Raw genomic sequence first — 12534 nt, 5'->3', positions numbered from 1 at the left:
ATATGTATGTATTATACCTATACCTGCATGCATAGACGTAAGGATAATAGAAGTAAGGATAATATAAAGAATCTGCAGTTGCTAATGGAACGTTCTTCATCTGAGAGTGATGATGAAATGGAACAAATTGTTGTGGACAAAATAAAATTCTGTGATGCTTAAAATCATTATTTTGCATTGTTTTTTTTTATTCATTTAAATTATTTTTAATAATGCATTACAATGAAAAGAGTGGACATTTTTTTGCACTTCATGTTGAGAAATGAAATAGGACAAAATAAATAAAATATCTTCATACTCTGTTTTTTCATTTTCGCAAAATACGAGCTGTGTTCAAAAAGTGTCGCGTAATTGAATTTTCGCAGGTTACGTATATTCGAATTTCGATTTTCGATTTTTTGTGGCGATAAGTTGGTAAACATGTCTCTCACTCATGCCGACGAGTTCGGCCATTTTGAATGTTCAGTTTCAAAAGCTGGATCGAAGAACCTGTATCAAATTTTGTGTGAAAAACGAAATTAAGTGCGCGGATGCATTCCGAATGTTGATTGTGTGATACGGAGAAGCTACCATTATTTTTAATAATTTAAATTATTAATTTTTTTTCACAACAGTTTAATCAGCTGTTCGTAAAACTTTCAATTTTGTTACTAGTTTTGCGTTCATATACTTTTTTTGATATTTTTCTCTTTGAGAGCGAATTTTCGGAAATTATAATGCTGGATTATTTTTACGTGAACAGACCTAATAGGAATTGACAAGCCATCATGAATCTTTTACTGTTCTAAACTGAATTACAGCGGACAGGGAGTGTGGTGCAAAGCTGATCTACACCTGTCTGAAAATCCGGGTGGCTAAAACAATGGAAGGTTTTGAGGTGATTTAATTATTTTAATTTATTTTATTTTAGTTTTAGTTTGCTACTCACAAATAAGTGCATAAGAAAATGAAGGCTATTGCGAATAATCAAAATTATCTACTCATTGAACACATTATGCACTTCATAATACTTACATCTGGGATTTACCACTTTCCCGATCTCCTCCAAACTTGGTCATTCTTCTGCACGTTTCGGTATTACTTCAGATATATATCGTAGATGCACTTGCATTTTCACACTTCATCTATTACAAAAAAACTACTTCTTTTTAAATTATTGATATTTTGCGAGTTTTCTTGTGCAAGTTAAGCAGAAATAACTACTGGTCGTCATACACATACGGCTCTGCAGCATCCCATGCAGTTACAATGCAAGTGTGAGTCGACTGCTGTGAGAGCGACCAGAGCAGTTAACAGCAAAGAGGAAATAAGTGTGAAGTTCACCTTCATCCAATGGGAACTCTATTGCAAATGGACCAATTTGGAGGTTACTACGATTGCTAGCTTTTACTAAGTATTCAATATGTTTGTAAATTCTTATTGTTAATAAATAACAACATTTGTGGAACAACATCAAGACGCACACCACAAATAGGAGGAGGAGCTCGACCAAACACCTAACAGAAGTGTACGCGCCAATTATTTATTTTTTTTTTAATAAATAAATATTTTATAATTTGCAAATCTAGTAAATATTATTTGCCTGTCGTTGCTTGTTAACAAACAAATTGTCAGTCATCGTGTGATCAGAAGCAACCCTGAGCCTTCTAACCGGCGGAGAAAATGGAAATGAATCTAAATATTTTCCCGCCGTTAAAATAACCGATGACAAGAAATCCTTCCCAGCCGAAATTCTGTTCAATGTGTGATTCATGTGATTAAATGTGTTCTTATTTTGACAGCGGATGCCCGTCAGTCCGTTACCCGCTGACCGCTGTTATTCTATTTAGCGCATAATACCAGAACAACGTTTGTAAATTGTGGTAATTTACTTTGAAAAAATAAATCTGTTCGCGAAGTTCATAGAGGACTGGCGGCATCACCAGTCCTTATTTCTTTTACAATGAGGAAGGAGCTGCCGTTACGGTGAATGGCAGCAGCTATAGAGCCATGCTGACTAAATTTTGGTTTCCCTAAATTAATATTCTAAACATCGACTCTATTTGCTTCCAGCAAGACGGCATAACTTTCCGTACAACGCGCTTAACAATCGATGTATTGCAATATTCAAAAATTTATTGCAACATTTATTGGAAAAAGTAGTCAGAAATTGGACTGATCGAATGGAATGGAATATAACTGGTAGCCGCGGTGGAAATATCCTGGATATAATTTTCAAAAAATAAATGCCATAAAATTATCTACCAGATTATAATAAAATAAAATTCATTCCACAATTTCTGTTTTGTGTTTAAGTCTTCAAGCTCCTAAAAAACTTCCGATACTTGGTTGTGCAAAATCAAGAATCCTATCGGAAGATTCATAATTTTCGCAATCGTACGTCAATCATATGGTATTTGACACTGGTGATCTAGCCAACAGCATACAAACAGAGAATCAATAGAGTGCGTAAAGCTCAAAATATTTACATCATTTTAAATATTTTTTTGTTATTTATTTAATAACAACAACAGAACCGTGTACGATGGAAGAGTGATTTCGAGGTCCTATGCGGAGTGAACAAGAATATAAAAAACAAAAACAAACAAAAAATTGAGTGATTAATTTTGGCGTATACCATATATGCAGTGCTTCGGAGTGGAGCTAAAGCACGAAGCTAGCAAATTTATTTGCTCAAAGGTTTGCAATGAAATTTTTGTTTTTAACATTGGCACCACAGCGGAGAGAAGTTGCTTGAAATTCTGATACACCTCATTTTGCTCAACAATTTAGCTACTATTCGTGACTACGGGTAGCTTGCTTAAACATTATTCATAATATTCGGCTTTCTTATTGCAAGAACTTTGTGGATTCCAAACTCTGGTCAGTTTCTCAAGCGGTTATCGATTTTTTTGCCTTAGTTCTAGTGAAGTTTGCTTTTTATTTTTAACATAACACCTAAACATTTTTTCAAACCATCCATTTTTTTCACCATCTGGTCACATTATTTTTATATTTGTTGATATGTTGCGTGTGTGTGTAATAAATCTATTTTAAGCATAACACGCTGTGAATGTGGTGAATTATTTCGTTGGCTGTAGTGTTCTGTTCTCATGGTGAATAATATTCTTACAGATGTTAACACTAAAGTACTGCCTTGAGAGATAATGGGGTAACTGGCGCCGTGGCTTAGTTGGTTAAAGCGCCTGTCTAGTAAACAGGAGATCGTGAGTTCGAATCTCGCCGGGGCCTTCACCATTGTGAAATTTGTATTTTGTTAAAAAAAAACTTACTTTTTTTTTAATATGCAATTTGAAATTGAAAATTTTTATATTTTTATATTTACCTTTCTGTAGAGTCACTATTTTCGTTTTTCAACATATCAATAACTATTCTGACGACTTCACTGATATGTCCATTAAAATTATGCGCTATATTATACATTGGCACAATAATTCTAATAAATCTCCCACTATGGCAATTCTTTTGATTGTATGATAAATTAAAAAAGAAGCACAAACATTATATGTAGATTTGATAGCCATTGCCCATCCACTATAGTGAAAAACAAAATGGTGCGAGTCACTTCGGCTGCCACATCATAAGGGACTCGGCAGCAGAATTCTGTCCGCTCATTTCACACGTATTCACAGACTAGTCCAATCGGTCGTTGTTCAGACCATACTATACAGTAGATTCTGTTTTATGCGCTATATACGTTCCGCAAGAAACAGCATAAAAAAACAGCATAAAAAAAAACAGCATAAAAAACTATAGACCCGTTTCAAAAGTGCTAAGAACCGCATAAATCTGAAATAATTAAATAAAATCGCATAAACAAAAAATTGAATTTTTGAAATATATATCTTTATTTAAGATACGCCAGAATCGAAAAATAAATTTACATCGTCAGAAAGAGAATCAGACAATACCCACATGTTGCGCATTCGTTTAGGATTTGGCGTAAAATCACTTCCGTCACTTGAGGAAATGTACACGTCTGATCTGGATGGTGATGCAGACGGTTCCATACTTGTAGGGTTAGCATTTTTGATATAATCTGTGATGAGTTTTTGCTTAGCTGGTTTAGAATCTTGTTTATATGTACAATTCCCGTTAGGTCGACATGCATTGTTTAATTTAAAAAGAAACCGCACTATTTCAAAACCGCATAAAAAAAAAACCGTATAAAAACAGAATCTACTGTATATATTAGATGCGAAACTCTTTGTTTTCTCGTGAGAGCGCTGTTAAAATGTGCAGTTTTATAACATTCGTCAATAATGTCACACCGAAAGAAACATTGATTGGGTATTTTTTAAACAAGAATTGGAAATTTTCAGTTTCCACACCAATGAGGTTAGTATTTAGTGCGCGGTTTTCCGCCCGTATACACTGTACATACATATATGTAGTTATAAAAAGAGCACAGTCAGTTTAAAATACATAAATAAGCAAAATATTCACCTCTTCAATGAAGTCTTTCGAATGTTGAATTCTGAGCAATTTCTGGTCTTCAGTTAACTTGTGCGGAATGAAACGTGCACAGACCTTTCGTAAGCCCAAATGATCGTTAAAATGCGATAATTCGATGTTTTGGAGATATTCAACTCCGATTCAATGAATTTCAATAATGATTTCGGTTCCGTTTTCTGTGATTACTGATTTTGGGCGGCCCGTATATTCATTGTCAATTATGTCCTCACACCCATCTCTGAAACGCGTAAACTACTCGTTCAAATGTTTCGGTAAACATTTTACCGATTTTAAAACCAAATTTGATATTAGCTCTTTGTTCGAAACCCTTTTTTGTGCCGATGATACAAACATACTGACACTTTAGACGCAATAACTTCGCTTCTACTTCACCATGTCACCAAGCTTTCGCTGGAAGTCAACTAGGGATGTCACTTCCAACGCACTAACTTATTAAAAAGATGGCGCCATCTAAAACATTTTTATGACGCCAATCTTGTTTATTTTGGACTTCACCTTGTAGATCACGTCAGCTATCATCAAGCTTCAGCGTGTTAACTGGACATGCTCTGAAAATGGGCTCAAATGAAAATGCAAAAAAGATATATGATAGTAAGCTGTAAGTGCCTTATAAAATGGGGCGCCCAAGAAATATCTGGATTGACACAGTTAATGACGACGCCACGATCTTTGGACTGAAAAACTGGAAGACGTCTGCAAAGGACCAAGATATTTGGTAGGCTAAAGTTCAACCCATCAGCAATGGTGACTATAACTCTTTCAACAAATAAGTAAATAATCTTATATGCATATATCCTTGAAAAAAGCGCTAAAAGCCTTATCGCCTTAAGCGCAAGGATGGAGTTCTAACTCAAATTCGTCTTAGTAATAAGGCGAATGTAACCTACAGATTTATTTTTCAAAAGTTTGGCATTTGATCTTACTGAAGGAATTTTTAGCTGAAAGCAAAAACATCAACCTATAATTTTGTAATCATGTTAAATAAATACAGTGTAACCTTCACTAACGGATACCTCTATTATCTGGACACCTCTGCGCACATTTATTTCTATACCAAATCTTATATATCAGAATGAATTACCCCTTTTTGTGTGGACACCTCTCTTGGACGCGCAAAAGCTATTCGACGCTGAGTGTCCGCCCAAGAGAGGTTGCACCGTAGTGTAAAGCTTCAAGCAAATTCCTAACAACATAAAATATTCTATTGTCAAGAGAAGAGAGTGAAAATTAAGCCATTCTAAACTGCCTGCAGTGGATCTGAATCTCAATAATCCACAATGGGTCAAGCATGCACGTTCGCACCAAAAAAACACACAGGTACATCCTACGGCAAGGACACTTCTGTATCGGACATAATTTTGCAATTGCGTTTGCCATATTTCTGCTACCAAGCGCGCCAAATTGTTGAACGTTACAATTTCAAATGCATCGCTTGCCATTGTTGTTTCTCTTACTGCCTTTATCGCTTATTGTTATCCCATGCTCGCATATACTATATGGGAGTTTGTATACACATACATATGTACAGATGTATACGATATTATTGCTGGTCGCTATCCGCTCTCCTGTGTCAACGTGCGAATGCTGCGAACCGTCGCTAACAGAAAATGGGAAATTTACTGTCATCATGTAACCGAAACCTACATTCGTATGCGCATACATACATACATACATGTAAGGTTTTCCCTTCAATCACAGGACACCACGAGACAGGGCCCTAAGCGCAATCATAGATTTGTGAATGCATATACATACATACATATATGGATGTATTCATGGACACGTAGGTGCGAACGCATATACACACCTTTAGCGTGCGAATTAAGCCGCCAGTGCACGAGTGTGCTACTGCTTACCAGAACATCTACAGGAGCTAAGCTGTGTAAAGGCGCGCCAAAGGGATAAGTAGCCGTTGCAATCTTCCATGTAAACATTGAAGTGCAATAGGTAGAATACCAACAACAATAATAATGCATACAAACTTACAAGAATCGGAATAGTGCATTCATCCTCGTGTGGTAATTTTATACCCTGGCGTACGTGCACAAATGCCTATGACGTAGAGGACTTTTTCCGTTATATTTACTATAGTCTTTACACTTCCATACATACATAAAAGTATGGGACAGCTAATGCGTGCAGGGTTGCACACATTTATTGTTGCTGTAATTGGGGTTGAAGACTTCCTGCTGTTGTTGATGAAATGGGCTCATAACAGCGCCATTGTTCTGCTTGAGCAAAAAAAAATATTAATAATAATATTTGTCATACAAAATTCTCTAGTTTTATGAGGTCAAAGGCTTATGCATTGGTCCGTTAAATTTGAATGAAACGAATGAAATAACGCTATTTAAAGATGGTGCACCGAAACTGTAAACGTTCTTTTATAAGATATGGACTAAAACTTCTTTCATCACAGTTTCTGAGAAAGGGACTCAATAGATCTGTGACATCCTTGATGGAAGATGTAATTCTGAATGGACAGCAACACATTAAGCAAAACAAAAAAAATACCAAAACAGGGCGTCGAGTATTTCATTTTTCAAAAAATTTACACTTATGCATACACATTACAATACATAGAGATGATCTCCACACGAAAGCCTTCCGTCGCTCAACCGGTCATCTTTTGACAACGCACTTGAAAAAAATTAGACTCGACAGATGCAAGCAGCTTCTTCGGTGGCACGCGGTCAACTGCCATGAAAATATTCTTTTCACAGATGAGCAGATTTACACTGTTGAAGAAGTTTGTAATAAACAAAATGGCAAAATCTGTGCTAAAACGTCTAAAGACGCAAAAAATGTTGTTCCAAGGGTTCAGCGAGGCCACCATCCAATGCCAATGTAATGGTTTTGGTGGGGAGTGTACTGTAAAGGCGTTACATCTGTTCATTTCTACGAAAAAGGGGTTAAAACCGGGGTAATAGTTACCAGAAGAATATCGTAGAATGCGTTACATCTGTCCATTTCTACGAAAAAGGGGTTAAAACCGGGGTAATAGTTACCAGAAGAATATCGTAGAATGCGTAGTGAAGCAGTGGAGCAGTACTCTCTTCAATGGAGAACGTTGGATCTTCCAGCAAGATTCCGCTCCAGTCCATAAGGCAAAAACCACCCAACAATGACTAAAAAACAATATTCAATTTCATAGTCGCAAAGGATTAGCCGTCTGGAAGTCCAGATCTGAATCCATTGGACTACAGTTTGTGATCAGAATTGGAAAACATGGCCTGTCGAAGACCTTACATAAATTTGGAGAGCCTCAAACAGTCTTTGGCCCAAGCAGCGACTTCAATATCCATGGAAACAGTGCGTGCTGCAGTAGCTGAATGGCCGCTTCGTTTGAAGGCTTGTGTAAAAGCAATGAAAATTTAACTTTTTTGTTTTAATATTTACATGATTAAATAAAACTAACTTCATTAAAAAAGGTGTTATAATTGCATATCTATAAGGGACTTAAAGTGTAACAGAACTTATGGCAGGACTAAGTATATTAGCAACATTATCTTCATAATCAAAATGCTTTTAATTTAGTACTGTGAGGATCAGGAAAATCCCGACTGCGAGAAAGGTGCAAATTTTTCTCCTCACAGTAGAATTATAGTTTTATAATAATTATATTTTTTTTTTAGTTTAAATTAGTGCTAAGATTGACCTGCAGGCAAGGTACATTGCGCGCAGTGCGGCAATAAAGCTGAGCACTTTAAGTAAGTAGTCAAGTCAGACTATGACCACGGTGATGATACGTTGGAGCTTCCCGGACCGGTGGGCTTTACAGTCACACCTATACTTACCATTACAACGTTCACGACCCTCCTACCTTCGAGGGAAGAGTGTGAACGGGACGTTGTAAGACAGGGCAAGTCCATCCATGTATACACAGATGGCTCAAAGCTCGAGGACAGGGTGGACGGAGGTGTACATTCCGAGCATCTGGGGATCTCCTTCAGTTTTCGGCTTCCCGACTACTGTAGTGCCTTTCAGGCAATAATAAAGCCATGACACGGGTACAGTGGGATGCGATAACTGGAGATGATATCTACATTTTCACTGATAGCCAGGCGGCGATAAAATCCCTCACAAAACAGTCGACAGCCTCCAACCTCTCCTAACGAGATGGCTGAGTCATTTCACCTAATGATAACATGGGTTTCTTTCTGGCCATTGTGACTTTGAGGGGAACTGCAGAGCCGATGAACTAGCAAAAACCGACACCAAATTGACCGTTGAGTACATAGACAATGAGGTATGTAGGTATACCCTTGCAAACATGTAAACCACTTATCTTTGAGGAAATTGTAAGAGTAGCGAATCAAAGATGGCGTAATGAATCCACTTGCAAAATCGCCCGACAGCTGTGGCCGACTCTCAATCCTAAACGCACGTAACTTCTACTAAAACGGACGGGTTTTTCATATGCAATAATAAAGTTTCTCTAAAAAAAACATTAAAAAGTGTTAATTAATAAAAAATAAGTTGGCAACCCTATATATAAATAATAATGAATTAAAACAACTTTCAACTACCTCCGTTTAACACCCATATTGTAATATTTTACTTGACTTAGTTAAAAAATATATTCTAGTTAAAGCCCTCTCAAACACCTCTTCTTTGATACTAAAATTCCAATATCATTTTTGCTATTTTGACAAAAATGCTCACAATTTATTCTACGGAAGAACCCGTTGAAATGCACTCGCAGCATTACCATTGCTAAACTGAAATAAGCTTTTCCCGTCATCTTATAATTACTTGAACAATCGTACGCCTGTTAAAAATCGCTCTACAACGGTGAGGTCGTTGCCGGCCATACGCCATATTCGTCCATCAACATGTATTTTCTCATAAGGTCAGGCGGCATTTGAAACTACATATATGTATGTGCATACGTATGTATATGTTTGTATGCAGTGTTGCCAATTTAGCGACTTTGTCGCTAGAATTGGCGACTTTTGCTTGAGTCTTGGCGACAAAAAAAAAGTTTTGACGACAAAAATGATTTAGCGACATATCTGGCGACTTTTGGAGAGCAAATCAAAACCGTGTTAGGCAATAGATACTTTTCTGTCAACTTGATTACCCGTGAATGCCCTTTACCTTCCATACTCTAGCGTAACAATTCACTGACTATAGATAAAATAACGCACTACCTATTGGTTGAGAATTTTGATTTTCAATCCGTCGCCATTTTTTTCAAATGAAAATTTTCGAAATTCCGTACGTACAATGATAACTACATTTATACAAATTAGCAAGCGATTTCAATTTTTAATTCCAGATGATCCGGTTTTGAGTAATCGATGCGACCATGGAGGAGGAAATGCTCCATGAGATTGTTTATAACTTTTTTTTTAATTAATATTTTTTCATAAAAATTTAGGATAACAGTCTTTAATGGACATTTAATAAAATAAAAAAAAATCCGATCCACAAATTGCTTCATTTTTCCCCTAAAAAAAACCCCTTATTTCTTTGGCTGTCACAGTGGTGACAGCGTAGCTTTAATATGCCACTTTTTCTTTACTATGCTTAAATATATTTTATAAATCCATTTCAAGACTTTAATTAATAATAATATAGTAAATTGTTGTATGCTTTGCCTGGTTTTATTATAAAAGCGTAATAGTTAATATTATTAATTTTATAAATTTTCAAATTTCCATTTAAATCCAGTACTGGATCAACTTCGTAAATAACTTTTTCAACATTTCTTGAATCACTCATGCTTTCCAATGATATTTTAAAGACACAAATGTTTTTCAGACATGAATTAACAAAGCGTTAGAAAATTTAGTAGATTTATCGAATCATAATAAAAAAACCAGTATTTTAGGAGATTGAAACTAACTTCCGTTGATCTCAGATTTCAGTAGAGTTGGTATTACTGGTTTAATTATTATTCATCTAAAAATTTTAAGTCCGCAGCTCGCCTCTTGTGCACCTCTCAGAATGAAATTTAGGATCCGCCCCTGATGGAGTTAGCGACTTTCTAGCGACTTTTGATATTGGCCCTAGCGACTAAGATTTATTGGCACTGGCAACAGTGTTTGTATGGTAGCTTTCATTTTCATCCTATACTGGCGTACATAACTTATCCATAAGTATGTATGTATGTGCATGTACATATGTACATCTCAAAATTAGCTAACCATTTGAACGGCGAGCATTCCATGCCCGTTCAACTGAAAATCAATTAACCGTCACCACTTCCTTCCTACGAGTGTAACGGTAGTACAGAACTATTACCCGTTAATGCCGCTTACATTCAAATGCAAATACACACATACTTCTAGCAGCATGTAAATATAAGGAGACCAAACAATAGCCGTTTGACCAGGCGCTGGGACATGGCTAATCTTAATTTGCTGGTACTTTCAACCAACCGCTGCAAATCTTAACAAACGTTAAATGCCCAACATTCCTACACATGGATACTGCATATATATACATACATACGTTGAAAGTTATATATGTGTCTGAGTAACATACATACATATGTACATATGTATGTAGATGGCAAATCTGTTACAAAATTCAATTTCTGTAGCCTTTCACTGGTTACAGCTTACAGCAGAGTGTGTCAGTAACACAGTAATGCAACAACAATAATAACAATAACTGCATATGACTGATATGCTGTCAACGGTCAATTAAGTTCTGAAAGCTGATCTAAGCCATTGGGGAAATTGAAGCAGAAAATGGTGAGTTGAGCTCCACGATGTGCCAAGAATTACACATTTGAATAACTTCATGCATACGCTGGGATAAACGTTTATACTAGAGACGTAAATTTTTTCGACTTCCACGATCCCGGTATTTTCGGAATCTCATTAATATAGGCCCGAAATATTGCGATTAGTTCTGATACTTAAATATTCATTATTTTGTAACAACCAAAAATTCCCTCAGTATTGTTTGAGGAACTCTCCTAACACATAATAAATTATTTTTTTAATTTTTTTGTTTTATTTTTTTTTATTGAAATGCTATAAGAATAATTAAAATCCATACCCGCTTACGCGATATTGGCCAAGAGAGCGCACCAGTCGTTTCTTTCTCGTACTAACCGGCGCCAGTTGAAAACACCAAGTGAAGCCAAGTCCTTCTCCACCTATCCTTCTCCACCTGATCTTTCCCACGTAGAGGAGGCCTTCCTCTTCCTCTACTACCGCCAACTAGTACCGCATCAAATACTTTCAGAGCCGGAGCGTTTGTATCCAATCAGACGACATGACCCACCCAACGTAGCCGCTGGTTCTTTATTCACTGCGGTATGTCTATGTCGTCGTAAAACTGATTTTCCGCAGAATCTTTCTCTCAAACACACCTAGGGACTCTTTATTGCATGTTGTCATCGTCCAAGCGTCTGTGCCATACAATATAACGGGCATGATTAGAGCCTTATAAAGTGTTAATTTGTTCTTCGAGAGAGGACTTTGGTTGGTTGGTTGGTTTAAGGGTGACCCCGCATCGGAGTGCCACATAGACCGCAAGTTGGGTCCGTTGTGTTGCCCTAGAGCTCATTATGTTATATGATTTCCCCACCTTACCGAGCAAAAATGTCTGCTCGATACTTCCTCATCTTCGTCCTCGCAGTATCTGCACAGGTCGTTTTGAGGAACCCCGAGCCGACGTGCGTGAGTGCCCAAAAGGCAGTGGCCGGTGATAAGAGATATTATATGCCTTAGATCGTGTTTCGAAAGACTTATAAGGGTTTTTGTCTGTTTCAGATTGTAGGATGGCCAGATTTGTCTGGTCGTAACGCAAGTAGTTTCCACTCGCCACCTCCGATCAGCAATGCTGTGAAATTCTCGATCAATGAGCAATTTACATGTTGAGAGCGGAATGTGGATTGTGGGTAAGCTACTAACATTTGATTGCGCAGCTCCAGCTCTTGCGAGCTCATCAGCTTTGCAATTACCTTCGAATCCACTGTGACCCGGTATTCAGATAACTTGGACAGAATTCTGAACACTTATCTCGTTAAGAGATAAGAGACAGGATCGAACCACATCTGAGTGGGTATAAGAGGAGCTGAGTGCTCGAACGGCCGCT

General features: G+C 37.0%; 1 non-coding gene across 1 annotated transcript; it reads left to right on the top strand.

Annotated features, from left to right (window-relative positions):
- The first annotated feature begins 3157 nt into the window (after positions 1-3157).
- Positions 3158-3231, top strand: Trnat-agu (transfer RNA threonine (anticodon AGU)). Its single transcript has one exon. It is a non-coding gene; the product is annotated as a tRNA-Thr (tRNA).
- The last annotated feature ends 9303 nt before the right edge of the window (positions 3232-12534 follow it).

This window comes from Anastrepha ludens, chromosome 6 (genome assembly GCF_028408465.1).
Source record: "Anastrepha ludens isolate Willacy chromosome 6, idAnaLude1.1, whole genome shotgun sequence".
In the NCBI taxonomy this organism is placed as follows: Eukaryota; Metazoa; Arthropoda; class Insecta; order Diptera; family Tephritidae; genus Anastrepha; species Anastrepha ludens.
This window is presented reverse-complemented; position numbering and strand designations above follow the sequence as displayed.